The following is a 25,061-nucleotide window of genomic DNA, read 5'->3' as shown; positions in this document are numbered from 1 at the left end:
TTTTAGTTATTTTTAGCCGTATGCGGGTTCTTCGTAGAGTAGCATTTGTTTTAGTGCCTATGTACTTGTTGTGCCTCGTGTTGAGGACTTTGTATCTCCAAATCTTTATGTTGATAATAAAAACCAGAGAGCCAAGAGATTAAGTTTCGAGTCTTTGATTACGGAAAATTGCAGACTGTAATTGTGATAACGGTGATTTTCCCTCCATGCTATTAGGCAAGTAAAAAGTTCCATCTGACCAGAGTGGGTTCCAGTAGATAATTGCGAGATACTAAAATAGCCCGGAGCAACTGTATAACTATAGCTCCACCCTTATCTGTGGGTTTTATAGTGATGGTCATATCCTCCGATAAAGTCTGAATTGCTAATTTCTCTGCATTGGTCAAATTTTGATTTGGGGTTTTTTGCATGAATATTGTTGATGTCATTCAATACAGTCTGTTCAAATGTCATAACTTCATGTGGTATGGATGTCGCTGGAGGTACAAATGTAGAGAGATTTTTTAATCCCATATCAGTGGTATCTTCTTCTTGTGTTTTAGCCTTTAAGAAAACGTGCTATCTAATTTTTCAGAAGAGAAATCCATAATTTACAGTAAAGTCTGATGGATCTTCCAGAGATATAGGTATAAACCCTAAACCTTTATTGACAGACCTTCTTCTCATCTTCAGATAACTCGCTATCAGAAAGGTTTACAATCAAGTCGTTTTGTTTAAATCTTTGCCCTTGTTCTGGGTGATCATCTGTAGTTCTTCCAGTAGCCACTGGACGCGGGCTACTCATTCTCATTGCTCTCCTCTTCCTCTGTCCCAGACTCTGCCTAAAAAAGGTTGGGCTTTAGGTCGCATTGGTCGAGGAGGGAAGAAAGGAGGTGAGGGGGGGGGGTGGTGGAAACATTTGTTGATGGAACGGGTTATGTCCCATATGAAATCTATAGAATTTTGAAGGGCCTCCCTGCTCCACTCACACGAGCATGAAGTACTGCCATATAATCGCCCTTTCTTCTTCTGGGTTACATTTTCATCTCGACTGGAACTTTGGGAATTATCTTCATAATCCTCCTTAAAATATGGATATACTTTTCCAGAAAGAATGTCTTCATGTCTTTTGTAAATTTGTGATCTGTTCTGTGCTGCCAAATATTCTTTACTTTGATTGATTTCCACATTAATCTCCACCAGGTTTTAAACAGTGTAATCTGAATCATACTCTTTAGGACATTCTCTGATATTTGTATCATAGCAATGAGAGCATCTGATAGTCTCTTGGCTGCATTGATGAAGAAGCCTGTCCTGCATGCATATCTATCTGTGACTAATCTCTGTGGAACATCAAATCTTCCAGAAAGGGTGAATTAGTAAGGAGAAGACCATTAGGGGCAATATTAGCTCATAAGTATTTTGTCATGATGGCTCCGTGAAGATCCATCTTTACTTCATTCTTCTTCATAGTACAGAGAGATTCCCAATCTTCTTTAAGACTACATGGCAGTATACTCTCATCATTCCCTAAAAGAGATGGGATTTTCAAGATGTCAGCTACAATGTCATCATCAAAACTGAAACCCTGGAGTTCACAGTTATTCCTTATTCCAAGTCTGTGGCCAAGACTAAATTTAATGGGATTTTCAGAAGTTCCTAGCTGAATTCTCTTTACTTCACTAATATTCAAAAACTTGATTCTATCATCCCTGCAGCTAAGCTGCTACACTACAACATCTATACCTCGTTGAGGGTCACAGAGGGTTATTCGGTCCAGCAGGCATCCTCCCTTTATCAAGTATCTTGACAAATTATTTTTGAAATCAATAGCCATATCTGTGAATATAATCTAGGTTGCATATGCAGTATTGTTTGCAAACATTGAAACAAGCATGACAGAATGCTAAGTATGAGCCCCTTCATTACACATATTATTCGGGCTGCACTTAGATAATCACAAACATATTTTTGTATGAAAGCTGAAGATAAGATAGTGATAGCTACTGTCCACAGAGATACAACAAGTACAGCCTAGACCCACTTCTTTTGATTCCCTCTTACTTCTTTGTCATGAAGGAAATTTAAAAAATAATACACTTTCCCCACAAACGGTGATTACTACTCAATGACTCTTCATGGTTTCACATAGCCACCAGCCTTCTCAGCCCTTTCTGGAAGAAGTGCGAGGCCTGCTTTATGCAGCATAGACTCTGAGAAGGAGAAATCCATCCCAATCTGGCTCTTTGGATTTTTGAACATTTGAAATGCAGTTGAATTGAGTGGTAGTGTTCTGCTGCCGTAGTGGAAAGGACTAAACACATACAATGTCAACCAACACAGACCTGCAAGTCTCTGGTGCTTCATGGATGTGTAGATGCATATTTCCCATTTCCGCAAGGCCAAGCGGTAAGCTTGAGAATCTACTGTAGCTCTGATGCTGACTTTACCTTATTGGAAAGCTTCAGCTAGCCAGAAAATCCAGATGTGCAGACAGAGAGCACTACGAAGTTCTCTCTACCTCAACCAATGGCCTGGTCAGTAACTTCTTTTGGATCCTACTACATAATATACATGTGGGGCTCTAGATTCAATCTTGCCATTGGCCTTCCTGTGGAATGTTTGTCAGCCAAAGTCCTATAATAACTTATCCTTCAGAATTAAGCAGTGCAGTCCTGTGCTGTGAGCCATTAATAGTTATTAGACTGTTCATAGAAGAGGGCACACTCAATGAGGTGTGCAGCTTCACAGATGCACCATGCCCTCCTTGACAAGCACCACCACAAGTTCTCATTGAGAGATATTTTATTTTGGCATCATGAGAAATCAAACCCTGCCATACCTGTCTCAGTATAGCCCAACAAGAAAATCAAGCTGAAATTAGACTGGACACTTTAACAATATAATGTTTGTTTTCCCCTATTCATTTTGGTTGTCAGTAGTGAGTGAGAAAAAAGTTTCCTTTTCGTTGGTCCCCACGAAAAGAAAACAGTCCCTTTTAGGTCGAGCCTGAGTCAGCACGCATCCGCTGCTCTGCGAGACTTGTTGTGGTGGAGTATGTAAGAGAAGCTCCGCCCACTCTCTGCTGATATTTTTCATTGGCTTGTGTCATTGTCCTTCCTAAAGGCTGGCTTGTGAGTTGTTGTTAGGGTTGTTAGTCCTTCCTTGGTATCGCCTTGTCTGCACCCATGGAGACTGGCACCTTTACTTCGGATGCGACAAGGCATGCCTTATTTAGTTTGTAAGCACTCTTTTCTTTAATGGGTTTCTCCTACTGCGGGCAAGGCATGCTTTTCAGCGTGCCCTGCCCGCTTTCACTTTCAAGCAGCCCGGGACAATGGTGGCCGAGGTCTCGCATTTACAAGCGTTTGAGCTATAGCCATTGTAAATGACATTAGCTTAAACTCTCATAAATGAGGAATGTATTGTATTGCAAATACTTGTTTTCCTCTTGCCTCGCATTTGTACTTGGCTGAGGAGGCGCTTTTCAGATGGTGGAGGAATCCTGAATTGAGGTGGTGGTGTTTTGAATAGCAGGTTACAGATAGGGCGTCCTTCCATAGTTTTCACTACAAAACATGCCGCAATGGGTACGAGGGGGTGCCTTTAGGGATTTCCGTCCACCCAAATGCATGAAAAAAAAGGCTTACTAGATCAGGGACAGTGACTGTGCTGATTACACTACCGCACTCAAATTATGCCTCTCACCTCAGCCCGTTGACTGTAAGTCTTGTTTCTCAACTAATGGTTTCTCTCTCAAGCGCCGTCCTACACGTTTAATCTTCTTTATGACTCTAGTTCAATCTCCACCTATTTCATTCTCAGTATTTTGTTTTCTCGAAGAAAGTTGTGTACTGGGGTCAGAGGCACAACTAGAGTCTAATTTCGAGGGGGGAGGGGCTAATTCTTCCAGCAATTGGCAGAGTGAGGATGCAGGGGATCTAAGAAGGGGTGAAAAACAAAAAAGCTTCCCAACAAATAAATGGTCTTCAAAGACGTGAAGTACTCGGGTGCGGCTGCAATAAGATGGATGCCAGACCACAATAGCTCAACAAGCATTGGCATAGCCAATAGGTCTCGCCTTTGGGACCTTATAAGTGTTTAGCCATGCAGCACTTGATGTTGTTGCACCAAGGATATTGTGCTGGATAACTACACACTTATAAGGTCCCAAAGGCGAGACCTATTGGCTATGCCAATGCTTGTTTAACATTTAAATGTGTTTTGCTCATCATTCTTGGTGTATGAGGGTAGGTGGGAGAATTATTTTTTTGCCAAAACAGATTAACACTGCTACATAGAATGCCACACAACTTGTCATTCAATCCTTTTTCCAGACTTAACATGCAGGCGATATCAAAGCTGAATAATGGTAAGGGTTTAAATGGAACGTAATGCTGATATTTAGCCTACTCTTAATTACTTGGCATTTTAGCTGATAAGAGAACAGAGATGCAGAGAGATTTATCCCGCATCTCACACTTTGGTAAAATAGTAAAGAAATGAATACAAGCAGTAAAAATGCACTAGGTCTCGCCTTTTACTAAGTTAAAGCCATTTGCTTTGGTATACAATACCATTAGCAAAGCAAATGGCTTTAACTTAATCAAAGGTGAGACCTATTGCATTTTTAATGCTTGTTAAGTTTATTGTACTGTAATTGATTGCTATGTTTTTGATGCAGGATAGATAGAGAAGCGTAATCGGAGCGTCTGGTCCTGATATAGAATTAGTCCTAATATAAAAATTTTCACAACCTGAGAATTTCCCAAAAAAGAGCGCTCTTGACCCAGCCCATCCATGGAATCCACAATGCACTCATTCATCCCATGGACACTGCTTCAATACTATTTGATGGATCGCTAGCGGCATCTTTTCTAATTGAAAAAATCTACTCGTGTTTACTATCGGCTAAAGCTGTTCATATGACATCTCGGCTAGTACGTAAGGCTGGAAAGACGAATTTTAAGTATGGTGGGCGGGTGTAACTGTAGTCAATACTTTTGATGCTAGAAACGGAAACACGTTTTTTGCCATCTTGGATGCTGGCGGCTGCTTCAGGAACGATAGTTCTCTCCTACTCTTTGCCAGATGCCAAGATGGCGGAAGCAACGAAGAACCTAGAACTTTCACCTGGAGAGGTATCAGCTGACACTCCCGAGGCGACAACGGAGCCTCGGCCAAGCGCTGCTCTCTCGCCTACCACAGAGGAACCCCTCAGTGAGACTAAGAAGAAAAGTAAGGCTGTTTGCGGTGATGATCGCGCAGACACGGCAGTGAAGGGAGCTCTACTTCCTAGTTTACTAAAGGGAAGGCGGGGCTTAGTTTCTAGATTGGCAGCATCTGTAGCTAATTCGAGTGGATGCTAATGTAATTAAACTAGTTGGTGGGTAATGCAGAAGAACGAAATGTACTAAGAAGCGTGAAAATAGATGAAAGACATAATATAAGTGAGACACACCGCGAGTATTAAAGGACTGGAACGATTTTTGGAAATACTTTTCATTACTATTAACCATTCCGACAAGTATTTATTAACCCATTCGGTGCTCATGACAAGCTGGACTCGTCATAGCACACAGTAGCCGTGTGCTCATGACGAGTCCAGCTCGTCATGACACCCACCCATGGAGGAAGCGCTGGCGCTCCCCCCGTGGGCGGTCGATCTGGGTTTCTTAATCGGGAAGGCAGGGGAAGACCTTCCCCTGCCTCCCCCGCCACCCCCTTCCACATCATTGGAGGTTTCCCTTTCATCACCGACGCGCAGGAAGCCATTTGCTTCCTGCGCGTCGGCGAAGAAAGAGGTACGTTTTGGGGCTGGAGAGGGGGGGATTCTTCAGAAGAGACATCGAGGGAAAGGAAAGGGTTTTCCTTTCCCTCGATGCCTCTTTTGTGCATTCCTGCTGCACGATCGTGCAGCAGGAATGCCCACTAGATGCCAGGGATTTCTGTATTTTTTAAAGGGACAATTACTTACTGTTTGGGGGGAGCGGCCCCCATAGGCAAGGGTTGCTCCCCCTTTTGGGGGCAATAATTTGTGGCTTGGTCTGCCCCCCTAGGGGGTGCAGATTTCATTTTGTTTAAAAAAAATCGGCCCACTGGGCAATTATAACAGATGTAGTGCGGAGTGGCCCTTTGGGCAAGGGTCACTCCCCTTTGGGGGCCATTTTTTTTAGGCCATATGTCTGTTTTGTATGGGGGAGCGGCCCCTTAGGCAAGGGTCGCTCCCCTTATGGGGGCTATGTTTTAGGCTTTGTCTGCCCCCCTGGGGGGGCAGATTTTCTTTATAAAAAAGAGAAAAATGCCCACTGGACCACCAGGGATTTTATAGTGGGGAGTGGCCCCTTGGGTAAGGGTCACTCCCCTTTGGGGGCTTATGATTTTGGCTGTCTGCCCCATGGGGGGCAGATTTCGCCATTTTTAGGTTGAGCATTTGAGACCTCTTGTATATTCTTTAGTATTTACTTATATGTTTTATGGTTTGTGTGCTTTGGAGATCAGCCCTAGGACTTGTCTGCTTCTGCTTAGGGACTTTTTTTTTCTGATCAACTGACTCTATTTAACTTTCTTGATAGAAAACAACCAGCAGAGGTCAGTAAAATACTAGAATCACTTCAGCATTCTCTAGTTTTCAGTCCATAGAAATTGTCTTCCACGAGCACCCATAGACAATAATATTTTTTTAAAATCTTGTATTGTCAGTGATATGACCACCGAAGGCCCAGATTTTATATTAAAAACAGAGCATTGGACTATACCATTTCCCGCTGAAAGGCAATATTTCTCCCCGTGTGTTCCAATACTTGGCGTGTCACACAGTTTGGTGCTTACTTTCCCTCCATGTCAAAGAACAGCAGATGTTTCAGGGCGCAGGCTAATGTGCTGCATAGCTAAGTACATATAAGGTCCCAAAGGCGAGACCGATTGCATTGCAAATGCTTGTTTAATGTAGGGCCCACTAGGCCACCAGGGAATTATTTGTGGAGCGTGACCCCTTGGGCAAGGGTCACTCTCCTTTGGGGGTCAATATTTGTAGCTGTGTCTGCCCCGCAGGGGGCCAGATCGCCATTTTTTTAAAAAATTGGGCCAACTAGACTACCAGGGATTTTTTGTGGGGCATGGCCCCTTCGGCAAGGGTTGCTCCCATTTGGTGAGCATTAATTTGGCCGTTTCTGCCACCCTGAGGGGCAGATCGGCTGATTTGTTTTTTTGTAGAGCCACTAGGCCACCCAGGTTTTTTTTTTATGTTGGACAAGGGTCGCTCCCCTTTATGGGAGGATGATTGTGGTCATTTCTGCCCTCTTTGGGTGCCAGAATAGCAGTATGTTTTTAGGCCCATCTGCCCTCAAGGGGGGCAGAAGCCACGAGACACCTGTTTTTTAAAAAAACAATTGTGTTTGGGAGTAGCCTCAAGGGCAAGGGTTGCTCCCCTTTTACGGGGGTGAATATTTTATTTATACTCTTAGGCCCACCTACCCCTTAGCTTGGCTGGTGGATTGTGTGTGGACTGGTGCATTATTTGCATATGTGATTGTAATGTTTGTTTCTCCTTTTTATTCTAGTGTAAAGCTTTTGATTCCTGTTTGCGGTTTCGACAGTGGTGTTCTGCAGTTTTGCGTAGTTGCATTTTTGTTGTATATACTCCAAATTAGTATTTTTGTCATGTATGAATGAATTTTTTTGTTAGTGGTGTCATAATGGCAGCTTATTTAGTTAGTGTTTTGTGCATGGAATTCTTTGCGATGTGTTTTGCATTGTCTTATGTGTAATTTTCTTTTCTCTTTCTTTTTTAGTGGGATATTGTTGATCCATACTGTGTCTGTGCAGAGTAGGTGGTGGTGAATTTATCTGCTTTTGGCAAGTGAGTGGTATCGTTTTGGAGAATATAGGTATTTCTGATAAAGGTGCATTTTGTTTATTACTTATTTTACAAAGTGTTTGTTGTTATTGACTTGTTTGACAAGTTACTTTTATTAGTAAGCAGTATGGCTAGCCATAGAATGACTGCTCAGCAGGTGGTTGGTATGCTTCTTGAATCTTCCTCTGAGCAGGATTATGAGACTGACAGTGCGTCTGAGGGAGAGAGGGGAAGATTCAGGCAGTGTGTCTTCTCTCCACATGGAACCTTCGGATGATGAAGGAACTCTCAGTGTAGATGAAGCTACTCTCAGTGCGGATTAAGTGTCTGTTTTAGAGGAGGATACTGCTGTGCCGTACAACTTTCCCACACAAAAATGTGTGGAAAAAGGAATTATTCAGCTAAAACTGAGGTTTGCAGGGGATTCTGAGTAAGGAAACGTTGGGGGATCCACGCAAACCATACCTCCCTGGAAGCCCCCGGGTGTCTACTTTTCAGAAATGTGTGGGTTTGGTAGGTTTCCCTAGATAGCCGCTGAGCACGGGTCCAAAAATCCAGGTGACCCCCCTTGCAAAACCAGGTGGTTTTGAGATAGTCAATTTTGATGTCGCCTCACTACGTTTTGGGCCCTTGCCTGTCGCGGGTACTTGGGTCTCCCACACAAGTGAGGCACCATTTTTACCGGGAAACCTGGGGGAACGCTGGGTGGTGGGAAATTTGTGTGAGCCTGATGATGCCACAACTTTCCCACACAAAAATGTATGAAAAAAGTGATTTTTTTTCAGCTAAAACTGAGGTTTGCAGGGGATTTTGGGTTAGGAAACTTTGGGGGATCCACGCAAACCATACCTCCCTGGAAGCCCCCGGGTTTCTAGTTTTCAGAAATGTGTGAGTTTAATAGGTTTCCCTAGGTGCCGGCAGAGCTAGGGTTCACAAACTACAGCTAGGCACTTTGCCAAAAAAGGGTCATTTTTCACTGCGAAATTGAAGTGTGACCACGTTGCGTTTTGCGCCGTTTCCTGTTGCGGGCACTAGGCCGACCCACACAAGTGAGGTACCATTTTTCTCGTAAGACTTTGGGGAATGCGGGGTGGGTGGAAATTTGTAGATCCACGCAGATTCCAGAACTTTCCAGCACAGAATTGTGGGGAAAATGTGTTTTTTAAACAATTTTTTAGGTTTGCAAGGGATTCTGGGTAACAGAACTTGGTGGGAGGCAGCCAAGTCACCCCATCCTGGATTCCCCTGGGTGTCTATTTTTCGAAAAAGTATAGGTTTGCTAGGTTTGCCTAGGTGCCGGCAGACCTATGGTTCAAAAACTACAGCTAGGCACTTTGCCAAAAAATGGTAATTTTTCACTGCGAAATTGAGGTGTGGCCACGTTGCGTTTTGCACCGTTTCCTGTCGCGGGCACTAGGCCGACCCACACAAGTGAGGTACCATTTTTCTCATAAGACTTTGGGGAACGCGGGGTGGGTGGAAATTTGTGGATCCACGCAGATTCCAGAACTTTCCACCACAGAAATGTGGCAAAAATGTGTTTTTTTGACAATTTGTTAGGTTTGCAAGGGATTCTGGGTAACGGACCCTGGTGGGAGGCAGTGAAATCACCCCATCCTAGATTCCCCTGGGTGTCTAGTTTTCAAAAAAGCATAGGTTTGCTAGGTTTCCCAAGGTGCCCGCAGAGCTAGGGTTCAAAAACTACAACTAGGCACTTTGCCAAAAAAGGGTCATTTTTCACTGCGACATTGAGGTGTGACCACGTTGCGTTTTGCGCCGTTTCCTGTCGCGGGCACTAGACCGGCCCACACAAGTGAGGTACCATTTTTCTCATAAGACTTTGGGGAACGCAGGGTGGGTGGAAATTTGTGGACCCACGCAGATTCCAGAACTTTCCACCACAGAAATGTGGGGAACATGTGTTTTTTTGACAATTTTTTAGGTTTGCAAGGGACTCTGGGTAACAGACCCTGGTGGGAGGTAGTCAAGTCACCCCATCCTGGATTCCCCTGGGTGTCGAGTTTTAAAAAATATATAGGTTTGCTAGGTTTCCCTAGGTGCCCGCAGACCTATGGTTCAAAAACGACAGCTAGGCACTTTGCCAAACAAGGGTAATTTTTCACTGCGAAATTGAGGTGTGACCACGTTGCGTTTTGCACCGTTTCCTGTCGCGGACACTAGGCCGACTCACACAAGTGAGGTACCGTTTTTCTCGTAAGACTTTGGGGAACGCGGGGTGTGTGGACATGGGTGGATCCACGCAGATTCCGGAACTTTCCACCACAGAAATGTGGGGAAAATGTGGGTTTTTTGTCACTTTGTTAGGTTTGCAAGGGATTCTGGGTAACAGAACCTGGTGGGAGGCAATCAAGTCACCACATCCTGGATTCCCCTGGGTGTCTAGTTTTCAAAAATGTATAGGTTTGGTAGGTTTCCCTAGGTGCCGGCAGAGCTAGGGTTCAAAAACTACAGCTAAGCACTTTGCCAAAAAAGAGTAATTTTTCTCTGTGAAATTGAGGTGTGTCCACGTTGCGTTTTGCCCCATTTCCTGTCACAGGCACTAGGCCGGCCCACACAAGTGAGGTACCATTTTTCTCGGAAGACTTTGGAGAACGCGGGGAGGGTGGACATTTGTGGATCCATGCAGACTCCAGAACTTTCCACCACGGAAATGTGGGAAAAATTTGTTTTTTTTGGACAATTTTTTAGGTTTGCAAGGGATTCTGGGTAACAGAACCTGGTGGGAGTCAGTCAAGTCACCCCATCCTGGATTCCCCTGGGTGTCTAGTTTTAAAAAATGTATAGGTTTTCTAGGTTTCCCTAGGTGCCGGCAGATCTAAGGTTCACAAACTACAGCCAGGCACTGTGCCAAAAAAGGGTCATTTTTCACTGCAAAACTGAGGTGTGACCACGTTGCGTTTTGTGCCGTTTCCTGTCGTGGGCACTAGGCCGACCCGCACAAGTGACCATTTTTATCGGGAGACTTAGGGTAATTCAGATTTGTAAGGCAACTGTTATTACCTATTGATGTTTGATGCATTTCTGCCTTCCAAATGAAAGACATTGTGTAAAAAAGAAGTCATTTTGAAAAATGACCGATAATTCTCATGCTAGTATGAGTATTCCTAATTTCGAAAATGTGCAAATATGTACTGTTTCTAAACTCTATAATTTGTTCCCATTTCCGAAATACATAGGTGTATTTCATACCGATTTTTCCATGTATACATTTTCCCACAATAATTGCTATATACCCGGAACATAATAAAAAACCATTGCAAATTGCTGCTCAGTTTTTGACTCTGGGTTCGTCTGGTTCTTGGTGAACTTACAAGTCCTATATATCCCCACAACCAGGAAGGTCCAGCGGATGTAACGATATATTGCTTTCAAAGAGCTGTCCTAATTAGAAGAAGTTACAGGTAAAAACGTTGACACAAAAGGATGGTTTTTTCAACTAATTTTCAATTTTTCCTATATTTAAATGTTAGTTTCTATAAAGAAACCTTGATGGATCTACACAACTGACCCCTTGCTGAATTCAGAATTTTATCTACTTTGCTAAAATGTATAGCTTTCCAGGATCCATTATTGCTTTCACACCCATTTCTACCATTAACTGGAAGGAGGTTGAAAGCACAAAAAATAGCAAAAAAAGGCTTTGTCCCAGAAAAATACCAAAACTGTGTAAAAATTTTTGGTTTTCTGACAAAAGTCTGTAATTCCCTAAAAGCTGGGGAAATGGTGATTTCAGCCACACAAATCCTTTTTTGATACCATTTGCAGAGAAAAACCCAGACGCTTTCATTTGCAGCCCGTTTTTCCACTTTTTCCCAAAAAAAACAAAATGTTGCTGTATTTTGGCTAATTTCTGGGACCCCTCCAGGGGAATCCACAAGCCCTGGGTACCTTTACAATCCCCATGATGTTGGAAGAAAAGGACGCAAATTTGGCATGGATACCTTATGTGGTCAAAAAGTTACAGGGGCCTAAGCTCACACTACCCCAAATAGCCCAAAAAAGGCTTAGCACAGGATTGGGAAAAGGCCTAGCAGCGAAGGGTCTAATGAAGAGAGGTCGATAGGCTAATATGAACTACTGAGATATAGGGCATGAAGCTGCGATTGGTGCTCAAAACGATATGGCAACAAGTAGAAGTATTTTATAGAACCAAAAGGCGACAGGACAAGTAGTAATTACCCACAGGTCCAAGAATTACTGAATAGATACCTTAGAATCGGATAATGACTGGGCACAATGGCCAGACTTAAAAAAATAAATAGTCAGGTTCTACATAAGTAGAATAATGTCTGGACAGATGATTAAAACGATATATCTGCCACCCTAAATTTCATTTAAATAGAGGAATGACTGACGACCTTACATTCAAGCTAAACGTGGCTAAAAAGATTCCCTCGAAAAATAAATGACCGAGCAGATTATAATGACTTTCATGAAATAAATGTACAGGTTACATAGGGTTGGAAAATTAATTGGTAACATGCACATACGTAGAAGATTGACTAGATATATTGCGAACTACTTAGAGTGACTAAGCACATTGCATAGATGTGAATACCTGTAGACAATCCATAGGAGTAAGGAACATGGAGAGATGTGATCAGAAGGAGAAGGTTGGTTATGTAAACATATTAATTATTTGAAATTATTAATAAAAATGGGACCATGGACAAATAGCACAGATGCCGACACATTACTGGTGATGTACGTAGACAGGTTAATTACCAGAAGGGCAATGTCGACCTACACAAAGGATGTATGACATTACAACGCGTGTCATTACAACGCGTGCAGTTACATCGCATGCGTTACAACGCATGCGATGTTATAACGCTATGCCATTACAACGCAAGTCTTTACATCGACTTGCACTAGATGGCGTGCTAACATTAGAAAAGTGTAATTTACTATTCCAACTCCAGTCCACGTAACAGTAGGGAAGGTGTTGGGATAGTAAACTACACTATTTGTAATGTTAGCACGCCATCTAGCGCAAGTCGATGTAAAGACTTGCGTTGTAATGGCATTGCGTTGTAACATCGCATGCGTTGTAACGCATGCGATGTAAAAGCTGCGCGTGGTAAAAACCGCGTTGTAATGGCTGTTCCCCCTACACAAATAATGAAATATTGGCTAAGAAGAACTGAGCATCTGAAAACTGTCTGCGCCAGTTACATAGAAGTATGATATTTGGTAGACAGGTCATATAGCAGTCTATTAGAGAGAGAGCTTACAAATTGAAACGTAAATAGGCAGATAACATAGAAGTAACCCTGATGCCACGAAGAGCCTAGCAATGGAATCACAGGTACGGTGTATTTCATCTGGAAGGGCTGAAAAATGTCTGTGCCTACCGAGTTGAAGAACAGGAAGGAGACTCTCATGAATGATATAAAATGTTATGTCGTGGATCCCATGCTAATTTTCTAAATGCTAGTTACGACAAGCATTGTGGCACCGGCGCTTTACTTCTAACATTAAAAGTAAAGCGCGGGTGCCGCGATTATAGTAAAAGTAAAGAAATAGATGTTTTTTTTCTATTTCCTTACTTTTGCTATAATCGCGGCACCCGCGCTTTACTTTTAATGTTCAAAGTAAAGCGCGGGTGCCGCGATTATAGCAAAAGTAAAGAAATAGATGTTTTTTTCTATTTCTTTACTTTTGCGAAACTGAAAGTGATCGCGAGGGTCAAAAGCAGATATATGGCGGCCGGCTACACAAGTGCACGCTCGCATGAACGCAAGCGCTAGGCCAGCCAGTAGCACTTTGAAAACTCACCTACTAAATGTCTCGCAGAGCAGCGTATGCGCGCTGACTCTGCGAGACCTAAAAACTGTCTGTTTGTGCCTGGGAAGCTGTCTCAGCCCGGGCTGACACACACGACGGTGGGGGGCTGAAGTGCTTTGAGCCTAATGCTGTTGCGCGCCTGACTGGGGTGACTAACTGCAGTAGAGGCAAATTGTGGGCAGACGCTGTAAACATTCAGGAGAAAAGATCCAATTTCAGTACAAAGGGTTACTTTTACGGACACTTCTATGTAAGTCACAAAATAATATAACAGCAAGTAAGTTGACTGCTGACACAAGTACAAGTAGATGTATGTTCTTTGACTTGTATAATGCAGAATTTAGCATCCTATGTAACTGGACTTATTTACAGTTTAAACACAGGCAAATATTTGCAAAATTTGACAACTGACATAAAGGACAGTTACTGCACAATTCTGCCCCTTACCATGAATGACAGTACCAGAAGCAGTGCTCTGTTGATAAACATGGATTTCCAGCTCACAGGTAGTAATTGTCCAGATGCTGGGAGGAAGAGAAATGTAGAGTACCTTGTTACAGCATATGAAAGGGAGAGAGAGAATGAGAGGAAGAGAGAGAATGAGAGAAAGAGCATGAGCGAGAGAATGAATTGCACTGTAAAACCCAGAAACCTGAATGAGTGATAGAAAAGGAGCAGAGACAACAATCTGAAAAACCCCACACATACAGTCCGAAATCATCATATCATACCAGAGGCATGCCAAGCAGTGCAACGCCATATGCTCTGGGCCCAAATGACGTAGGTCACCACCACTTATAGCACATGCACTAGCAGTTGCAGAACAGTGCCCCACAACCCATAGCACATTGAAGATTAACCTGAGGCACACTGCATCATTGTTCTCAGAACCATGCACCATCACCCACTGAGTAATGTGCCCCCGCAAATGGCATAGTGCACAAACATACACATTACAGTTCACTGATACCATTAAACAGTGGACATTAAGTGCAATTTACTGACATTCCATGAAATTAGCCAACATTTGAAGACATTCCAAGGCGCTACACTGGCTGCCACAATATAATTCCGGCAGCTAGTGCAATAAGTAATATTTTTAGGATAGTGCAGACTATGGTAGTCTTCCACTTCCTCTTTCCTGTTTTCTGACCTTAAAATGCTGACAGTGTCTTAACTAAAGTCTGCCTTCTTATCCGATGCAGCTGAGAAGGCTGCTAAGCCGCACGCAGGAGCCCTTTAAATTAAATGTAAATTTGATACTTGTATAGCGCACTACTCACCTGCAAGGGTCTCAAGGCGCTTGTACAAATACCGCTGTGGAACCCATCCTTGCTTTCCCTGTGAGGCGTCCACTCCTGGGCGCCCCCAAGGTGGAGGCCAGGCATCCTTAGCGTGGTGGGGGCCGTTGTGGAGATTAAGCAAGCTATTGCCCAGAGTGGGACTCCATGATTGGAATAGGCTCCGAGGCAAGAATTATACAGTCCGTGGAATTTTTGAGCCCAAGACCCGCCGAGGCAGGGAATTGAACCCTGGTCCCGGGCTAGACCTCTGCCTCAGGGTCTGCCGCTCTAATCATTGAGCCACACTTCTTTACAGGGAAGGGAAGTGATCTGTATGGCTTGTGTAGCACTAGGCTTCCACACAAAAATCATTTGGTAGCATAGTATTACCACAACACTGACAGGATCCAAGGCTTGTCAGACACTCTCTTGGATTGTACCAAGAGAATCCTACAGAGCACAGTGAGTGTCTGAAGGCCTCCACGGATTTCAAACTACCTCTAGTGTTTCACTTAGACCTTCCTCTATATGAGTAGCAGCAGCTTCTTTTTAACAAGCATTTGCAATGCAATAGGTCTCACATTTTAGAAACTTTTACCTATCGGTATTGTATATGACAATGCCTTTTCGTATTGCAGGTTTTTTAAACATATAAATAAAAAGCATTGTCATTTACAATGCCAATAGCTCAAAATTTTGCAATTGCGAGACATATTGCATTGCAAATGCTTGTTTACTATTAACCTCTGGCTGCCCTCGCTTGCAAATTAATTGAAGATCTGTGGAGCTCTCAAAGCTGCCTCCTCTGATGACCCTGCTTACCAAAAACCAGAGGAGACATATACAAGATATACAAATATAAATACATCTACAAATACAGTTGAGGTCTGCCTGGTGAACATAACTCCCTTCCTGCAATCACATATACTTGTTCATCATTGTGAGATTTACCTCTGGCACCAGTATCAAATACATGTTAATACCTTAACTTTAACCTTTGTTTTTTTTCTATTTACAGTGAGTAATCCCTTTCTGCTGTTTTATTAAAAATATAGAAGCAAGTAATCCTATGGGAGTCTAAATGGAAAATGTCACTTTTGGGACCCTCTGATTTGTAGGCCCCTGTATTACAGATCTGCAGGAATCTTGTCAAGAAGAACCTAAAGAGGATGTGCTTTGAGCATAACGTTTAAAACTGACAAAAACACTGAAATTCACTAGGTATAGTTATCTCAAATAACATTAATTCATGCCCTAAAATAACTATATCTTACACCCTCGCCATACATAGTGTTGTTATCAATGATGTAATTTCAGATGTCAATAGGGATGTTATCAATGCATTTATTGAATATGTCATGAGTGATGTAATATGAAAGGGTACAAGCAGTGCATGGCAAGGAAGCGAGTTACAGTTACTTCAGGGAATGAGTTATAGTTACTTGAGATAACTATCACTGGTTAATTTCAGTGCTTTTGTAAATTTGGAAAATTATGTTTTAACTGAAATTTTCACCTAATTATAATGTTCCTTTAACCTTTGATTTTTTTGCAGTCTATTTCTAGGGTAAGTAAGATGTCTATTGCCTTGCTTGTTGCTCTGCAGATTTGCCACAATTCTCTAGACGGCTGCACTGGAACTGGTGAAGGATCCAAGTAGCTAAAGAACACCCCAACCCAATTTTATTTCTTATATTTAACTCATGGGGAATCCCACTGGATCCCCCACATGGCATAGTGGTCATGGTACACATACCCTACCCGCTTATATTTTATATTTTTTTTATTGTTTTAGGATTGTGGCCTTGATACCCAAGTGTTAAGATGGCAGCTGCAACTTTTCCTTCAGGTTGTGTCCAGCCAATCTCAGCGCATGCTTGGGCTTGCAGATCCACTGCAGTGGAGCCACACTAAACCATGGTGTGAAATACACAAACATTTTTAGCCTTAGTTTCTCAAAATTTACTGAACTGATTTACACCAAATCAAACAAATTCTGCAAAATGTGGTGTAATTCCGTTCATCAGTTTGTGCAGTATCATGGCCATGGCCACTGATGCTCTTCTTCAGGATTGGAAGATGAAAAAAGGCTATACATTTCCACTATTCGATATAAATAAGAGGGTAATGGCTCAGGTGAGAAGTGGACATGACATTGATGACACCGATCTGGAGATCTCAAGTTTGATTTCCAGGTCTGGTTAACTTTCTTGTGATTTACCAATCCATCTTCTTCAGCATCAGAATACTCTATTGAATCCAAAGGGATTCTGTCACCACTTGGTGATTGAGGGGACCCTCAGGCTCATGGCTTGAAGTATTAACTGGAATGCTGAGAAATGCCAGGACGTTCTAGACAGGCTAAAGACTTCATCAAATGGACCTGGTCAGAAGCTACAGTCAAGAGGTCTACATCAGCTTGATTACAATAGGCTTATTGGTGTTTACAACAGAAGATGGACCCGGTGCGGGCCAGCATAGTTCATATCCTGAATTTTCTATATGAGATGGCTCAAGAGGGACAAGCTTACAGGTTATTAAATACTTATTAGATCGGCAATTCAAGCAGGTCGTCTGTTTTTTGATGGGTTGTCTGTAGGGGAGCACCCTTTGATGCAGTAATTGTTGAGAGGGAAGAGGCTTTCCATTTTTCCTGTACCTAGATTCCCAATGGGGATGGATGTGAACAGAGCACAGAATATATTCCTTTCTTAGCAAAGAAATTTGTTTTTTATCAAGGACGGAACTGTCGGGTAAACTGGCCATTCTACTTTGTCTAGTGTTTTGTAGAAGGGTGTCAGATGTTAATGCCATAGACATTTCTGACAGAATGTTTAAAACAGTAATGTTGGCAATTTCTAGAGGGACTAAAACAAATACTGATGTGATTTCATACCCTAAATTTAAAGTTTGCCCAATATTGTGTGTGGTGCAATGCACGAAGGCTTATGAAACCATGATGGATGAGGTTAGACCTCTGTGAGTCAATCAGTCATTGATTTTGTTCAGAAAGCTGTTTCTGGTGTGCTGTTCTCCCACTATTGCCAGGTGGGTATGATGAATTATGCAGGAGGCCGGTATTGATGCGTCCAAATTTGGAGCACACGCAGCGAAGGGGGCAATGGAATTTAAGGCTTTTACCTTGGGGACTTGACTGGAGAATTGATGAATGAAACCAACTGGTCCTCAGAATCCACATTTAAACATTTTTATTTGAAACAGTACTGGATGTGGCCTTATTGACTGTAAGCAAGATTTGAACTAGAATACACTTTGTCTCTGGTCCTCACAAAGAATATACATATTTCTAGCTTAACTCTTCAATTTCCTGACTTCTTATTTTTTATGGTGAAGCCACCGTTATCATGTTAGTCAACCTTAAATCCATGTTAGCTTAAGAAATATAATAGAACATGGTAATTTAGTATTGTTTTATATCAAAATACTAAAGTCATGATTATCGACCTACACTTATATTGTTTGCACAATATCAATATCAATTCAATTCAAATGATCTTTATTCGGATATATTTAAAACATCCATAAAAGTACATACAAATTGCAACATTCATCCCTATACACAATAAAAGTTACATCATCAATAATAACTAGGATATGTGCAAAACCGCCAAAAAAGTGCAAATAACAATGTACACAAAGTACAAATACTTCTGGATCTAACAGGCCATTTCCATTTTGTTCGACATCAAAGAATTAAAAGAGATAAAATTGATAAACTCTATAAAATACATCCATTTAAATATATATAAAACATAAAAATCATCCCAATGAGCAAGGATAAAACAGATCTTATTAATCAAAGCACATCTAAGGGAACGAATTGTACAAAAATGCAATGTGCAAATAGTGATGCAAACTATCAGGCCAAGTTCATTATGGTATGTAAACACCCATTATACAAAAGGTGCAATGTGCAAATGGTGCGAGATGGTAAGCAACCTATCAGGCCGTGTTCATTGAGGCGCGAGAACGAACAGCAATTTTGAGAAAATGGCTAACTCTGGAGATTACATCGTCAGTGCTTAGCATCCGTAAAGTTCTGAAAGCCTCGTTAAAATCCGTCAAAGCACTAACTCTAAAATAGGGAATTAGGAAGCGTTTGGTATACTTTGCATAAAAGCCACAAAACAATGTAAAATGCAGCAAACTTTGCTTCCCACCTTGGTTACATGGACAATCTAAATTTCCCAAATTATGGGTATAACCCAAGGGGAAACAAAGTAAATTTACCACACTTCCATCCCTAAACCTAAATAGCAAGCTCCTGTTCCATCTGCCCAATTTCTTGCGCAAATAACCTTGGGGCATATTATGTGGCCTAACACAAGGTTCTTGAATAGGAATATACCTGAGGATTGCTGGCTTTGCGAGTTCAATATTTTCTCGATTCACTCGGTACAGATTGAATAAGGCCCTTCTTACTATTCTTATGCGAAGAGTCTATTGTTTCAGGGGCTAAGAAAAGTTGCCCCATTTCTACACTTGCTAAACTCTTCTGTACCGCATTAAGCCAGGGAATGTAATTGGCCCGCTTGCTTTTTGGGCAGTCTGAAATGATATCACGGGTCAACGAGGCAGCGGGGTTACGCCAAATTTTTAACCAAAACAAAGCGGGTCTTGATTTTATAAAATCCTCTATATGGGGGAGATTCAATTCTCTATGGCACACATAGGAGGGTGCCGAGAAAACCCCCCCCAGGGCCTTCCTACAGAATTAATTTTCTTCTGTCTGAATGTTGGTGCAATTCGAGTAACCCCACACCTCGGCACCGTAAGTTCCTGTAGGGACGCACTGGGTCTTGTAAATTTGTAAAAGGGATGGGATGACCTCGACGTGCTTTGGTTGGCGTAGGGTAATTATGGAATTGATGGCTTTGCCCAGTTTGTTCCTCCCTCTGGCAACATGAGGTTGCCAGGATCCAAAATCAGAAAACAACAAGCCTAAATAAGGGAAGGTACAAGTGCTGTTTAAAACATTATTCCCTGACATAATATGGCGAATTTTGTGTTTCTTTGGCCCGCAAGACATTATGTAGGATTTTTTTAAATTTGTACATAAGTCAAGATCAGCCATATAAGAAACGAAGCCTGAGATTAAAGTGCGCAGTGCATTGGGTGTACGACCTATAAGTACCGCATCATCGGCATAAAGAAGTGCGGGGAGAGGGTTGCCATTGACGAGCGGAACATCGGTGGTTAGTTTACCCAAAGATGTGCTTAATTCATTTATATATAAAATAAAAAGCAGGGGAGCCAGGACACAGCCTTGTCTTACACCCCTGCCAATTAAAATCTCGCCCGAAACCTCACCATCGTTATTAATACGGACACAGGCTTTTAAATCACTGTGTAGATGGGCCAAAAATTGAACCAACGGTTCATCCAAACCATATCTCAGCAAGGCTGTCCATAAACGGGAACGGTTAACAAAATCAAAAGCAGAACTTAAATCCATGAAACCTAAATAAAGTGGGGATTTTTTAGCTATGGTATATTTATCTAAAACTAAATTTAAGTTTAAGCACTGCTCCACCGTCCCTACATTACTTCTAAAACCTAACTGACATGGGTGTAAAATTTTATTTTCTTCAGCCCAAGTACTAATCTTATTAAAAATGACCCTACCCAAGATCTTCAATGTATTATCAATTAGTGATATTGGGCGATAACTGCCAGGGTCAAGTCTATTACCTTTTTTGAAAATAGGTACGATGGTGCTGTTAGACCAGGAATCGGGCAATGAAGTAATGGATAAATTATTAAAAACATTACACAATAATGGTGACCAAAAGTCAGGCTCTGATTTTATTAAATCAATGGATAATCCATCGGGCCCCGGCGCTTTATTTCCTGCGCTTTGAAAAATTGCGTCCTCCACCTCCATTATAGAAATGTTCGGAAACTTAAAAGTTTGGGAATTTACCACGGAAGGGATCGGTGCCGTGTAAATATTTGTAAAATGCTCCACCCATACATCCCCTAGTATGCTACAGTTTATCGGAGTAATGTTGGAGCCAAACGATTTCAGGTTCTTAACCTCGCTCCAAAACCCGGCAACATCCTTCGTTGCTGCTGTGCGTACAAGGGATTCCCAATGGGTTTTTAAGAGCTCTTCGGAGCGTGTTTTTAAAGTGCGTTTATAACTAGACCTCAGAGACCTCACCAGTAACTGATCAGGTGGGTCAGCTTTTAGGGCAGTTCTCAGTTCTCTATTTGCTTTAGAACAGGAGTTATAAACCATCTCGGATTAGTATTAGTGTTAATTAAAGCTGGCTTAGATATCTCCTTTTTTATGGTCTTGCACAGCTCCGAAAATGCTTCCACAATCGCGTGTCCGGGGCAGTGAGAGGATATACAGGTGGATACTAATTGGGGGTTAGACTTTATAACACGAACTAACACCCCCTTATTGTCAATCCCCTTCCAGACCACCCTGAGTTTGTCTGTCGACGCGACTATGTTTTTAGCCCCTATTTCTGTCCGTTTCACCTTTTTGTTAATAGATTTGAAACTAGATAAAATCGGGTAGTGGTCGCTATGTGCCGTCCTAGCGACTATGGCCTCTGATAAAAGATCCACAAGTGGGGAGGTTATGAATACGTAATCGATTGTAGATGCACACCCATGCCCAACATAAGTAGCCACAGGACATTTATTTTCATTAGTATTTGCCTTTTCCATGACATTAGTTAAGTCCCTTGTGGCAAGGTGGTTAGACAGTTCTTTACCTCTTTTACAAGGAGGGGTTTGACGGTGAATGTGTGCATTAAAATCTCCTCCTAAACATATCCCATCAAGTTTACCACACTTTTGTCCTTCTGTAATGTCATCAATAAAATTAAACAACTTTATAAAATTCATATTAGGATGTGTTTTAAAATCATTATTGTAAAAATTTATTAAACATATTTTTATTCTACTGATGTAAAATAATGCCTGAAAGCTCCTGTCATATGTTTCCAGCTGTTCGACTTTAACATCTGCACTAATTTTGACCCAGATGGAAAGTCCCCCACTGGGTCTACCCAAAACTGGGATTGATGCGGTTTGGTTAAAACAACTATATCCATCAAAAAGTAGGGAAGTAGTGCACCAAGTTTCTTGAAACATCAAGATGTCAAATTTGGAAACCCAATCCACCCAGTCCCCATTTGTTACTTTAGCGTTGAGACCTGCTATATTCCAACTCAGGATTGTCAAATTATTAATCGATGTACCCAAGGTAGAGACATGACTGTTGCCCTTAGGTGCCTTGGCATCATTAGCAGTCACTGTAGTCGGATCAATAGTTAGATCCCCCGCTGGGCCAGATATATTAGGATAATTCCTGCTTACTAAATCTGGGAGGGTAGTTGGTAGTCAGTCCAAGGTGCCCAAATCAGACAGAGCACTGAACCTGTTGTGCAGGGGAAAAGGTGGTAAAGCAGGGCAAGGTGATCTATAGTGGGGTCTATAGAAATAACCCAATGGCAGAGAGGTTATGACAGTGGAGGGGGAAAAACACGTATTGGTACTACCAAGAATAAATTTAACTGTAGAGGGATTTCTAAAATTAATAACGATACAGTCCCCTTCTATATTCTTAGGTAGTGGCCCAACCCAGCTCACCCGTCGAACAGTCAAAATTTCTCTCATAATATTAGGGCCTACCCCTTTGTGTTTAGATAGCCAGTCTATACACTTGTTGTTTAGCTGCATCCATGACTCACTCTGTCCCTCCCTTAACTGAGGTACGCCTGCCAGGATTATTACATAAGGGCAGGCGTCGGGGGGCAGATGGAGAGCAGACACAATATCAATATCTAACATATTGACACGTTAATCATATATTGGAGAGTATACATTTACTAATATAACTCCAGATCAAGGTAACTTGAAATAGGTTTTAGTAAATATAACCACAGGTGAACATAAAAATCACAATAGTTTACGAGAACACAATTCATATTTTTGGAAGATCTCTTTGTTTTTCAAAATGAGTTGAGTTAGCGTAGGGCATTTTAGTGGGTGTGTCAGTGTTATACTACTCCTAGTTTTAACATCTAATAAGAAACAGTGGTATTGGCCCCTTGTTTTACTGTGCATATATTTTAGCAGTGTAAGTGCGTCAAGAGTGTCTGTCTCTGAAGAATTTGAATAGTCCAGCATGTGTGTCTCTTAAGAGTCGATAAAGTCAGGAATATGGAGCCTGGAGTGTCTGTCTGAATTGGATATCCTGAAATGTGTGTATCGAGCAAGAACGCGTATCGCTGGATTCAGTGCGTGTGTTTGAATTATGTATCTCATTTAGTGTGTGTTTCAGGCATTGAAGATTGTTTGCATCAATTATGTGTGTCAATCATGTATATTAGTGTGATTGCACATCCCTCTGAGTGCCTACAGAGTCAGGAATTCACATCTGTATGTGCCAAGTGTTTACATGGTGACAGGAGTTTGCGCTCGAAATGTGTTCGCAGTTAGTTGTATGTGTGTGACTTAGGAGTGGATTCAGGAGTGTATGTTTGAGTGTATACAGTTATGAGTGTGTGTGTGTATTTTCGGTATCGAGTGTTGCAAACTGTGTGCATATCAGTATGAGTGTATACAGAGTCCAGAGGCTGTGTATTTTATCAGTGTGTGTGTGTTCGTAATGTGCTTCTTTCAAGAGTGTGCAGACTCACGAGTAAGGTGGCAGGAGTTGGGCATCTGTATTATGTGTAATGAGTGCCTTGCCTATGTGTCGGCAGTCTATAGCAGTCTGAGCACATATTGAGCCAGGAAAATGTGTGTTTAAATCAGGACTATGGGTATTTCAAGAGTGTGTACAAATGACTGGCTCGCATGGAGTGTGTGCTTTGGGTATATGTATCTCTGGCAGCGTGTGTTTAAATGTTGTGGGAGTCTGTGTATTGTGAGTGTTGGATGTGTATCGCATATAGTGTGTCTGTATTGCATATCCTGAAATGTGTGTATTGAGCAAGGAAGTGGCATCATGAGAAGCACATAGTTACCCCCTCGTTTAACATTTTAGAGTATGAACAAGGGGTGTGTTTTTTTATGAATTACAGGGAAAGTTCAAGGAATAACATGCACTAAGAGTACTTGAGGCTGGGATAAAAGGCAGATGATTGGACGAACGAAGCTTTTCAATCTTTTGCAAACTGAACTATTCAAACATGCATTCAAATGATCTCAGAAGTCGGAGAGAGTTAACTACCCAGGCTGTCATTCTATGTAACAGTTCACCCACCTATTACGTGTTATGGAACAAGTGAAGTTTTAATGGTTAAAGGACACAATTTCTTATTGAGGCAACATATAATACTTCTCAGAAGAATAGGTTATATCTGCACACTTTAAGCGCCTCGTCTGTAGTCATTTTATCCATTGAGTTTTCTTTTCTCTTAAATGAGGAAGACATGCTTGTTCTGTATTTTTTTCTCAAAATCCTAATTAAAGCTATTTATGATCAATGAATGTACAACAATGAGCCATATTTCCTCCTCTTTTTCCCACCTTGTCTCCAATAGGTTGCACCTGAAACCGAAGTGTGAATTTCAAATTCCCTTCCATGCCAGGCTTTCAGACGTTGCCGCTCTCCATTATGACCCACTGCAAAAGAATTGCGAGTCTGTGCACTGGCTGCTGGTGATGTACTGCACTTCGTCACTGCAATGGGTAGGTCAGATTTCATCTAACTGTCCTCGGGATTAAAACTCAAACAAGACATGGTCTAATTCAAATTCCAAAACGTTAATGGACTCCACCGTCATTGTGTGCCAATAATGATGTCCTATAACTGTCAACAAAGAGGCATTTTAAAAAGTCCAAACTTCCTATTTCATCCTGGGCACTTTCACACTGTATGAAACTGTCACTGAAAAATACTTGTATCCTAAAATAGGTAGTTATGATAAATTCTATGTCACTGTTTTTATCGTAGATGCAGGTAGGAATTTGGAAGCAGGTAGTTTATGAGCAATTCATCTGGTTACACGTTAAAATACAGATAAAGCTACCCATGTTCCTGGCTGAATTATGTAAGAATGGAAACTCACCATCCTACCATGTCTCTCTTCCCCCAGTTATTAAGTAAAGGATGGTTATACTAGTCAATTTGTTGCGGAACCTTG

The 25,061-nt window shown here is 41.8% G+C and overlaps 1 long non-coding RNA gene across 1 annotated transcript in view; it reads left to right on the top strand.

The window, feature by feature from the left end:
* Nucleotides 1-25,061, top strand: part of LOC146870148 (uncharacterized) — a 68,608-nt gene that overhangs the window by 42,517 nt on the left and 1,030 nt on the right. Inside the window, exon 3 of the long non-coding RNA XR_014959055.1 lies at nucleotides 24,459-24,606. This is a non-coding gene — a long non-coding RNA (uncharacterized LOC146870148). The remainder of the gene's footprint in view (nucleotides 1-24,458; nucleotides 24,607-25,061) is intronic.

Source organism: Triturus cristatus, chromosome 1_1 (genome assembly GCF_964204655.1).
Source record: "Triturus cristatus chromosome 1_1, aTriCri1.1, whole genome shotgun sequence".
In the NCBI taxonomy this organism is placed as follows: Eukaryota; Metazoa; Chordata; class Amphibia; order Caudata; family Salamandridae; genus Triturus; species Triturus cristatus.
Note: the sequence above shows the minus strand (reverse complement) of the source record. Positions and strands in the feature narration are given on the sequence as shown.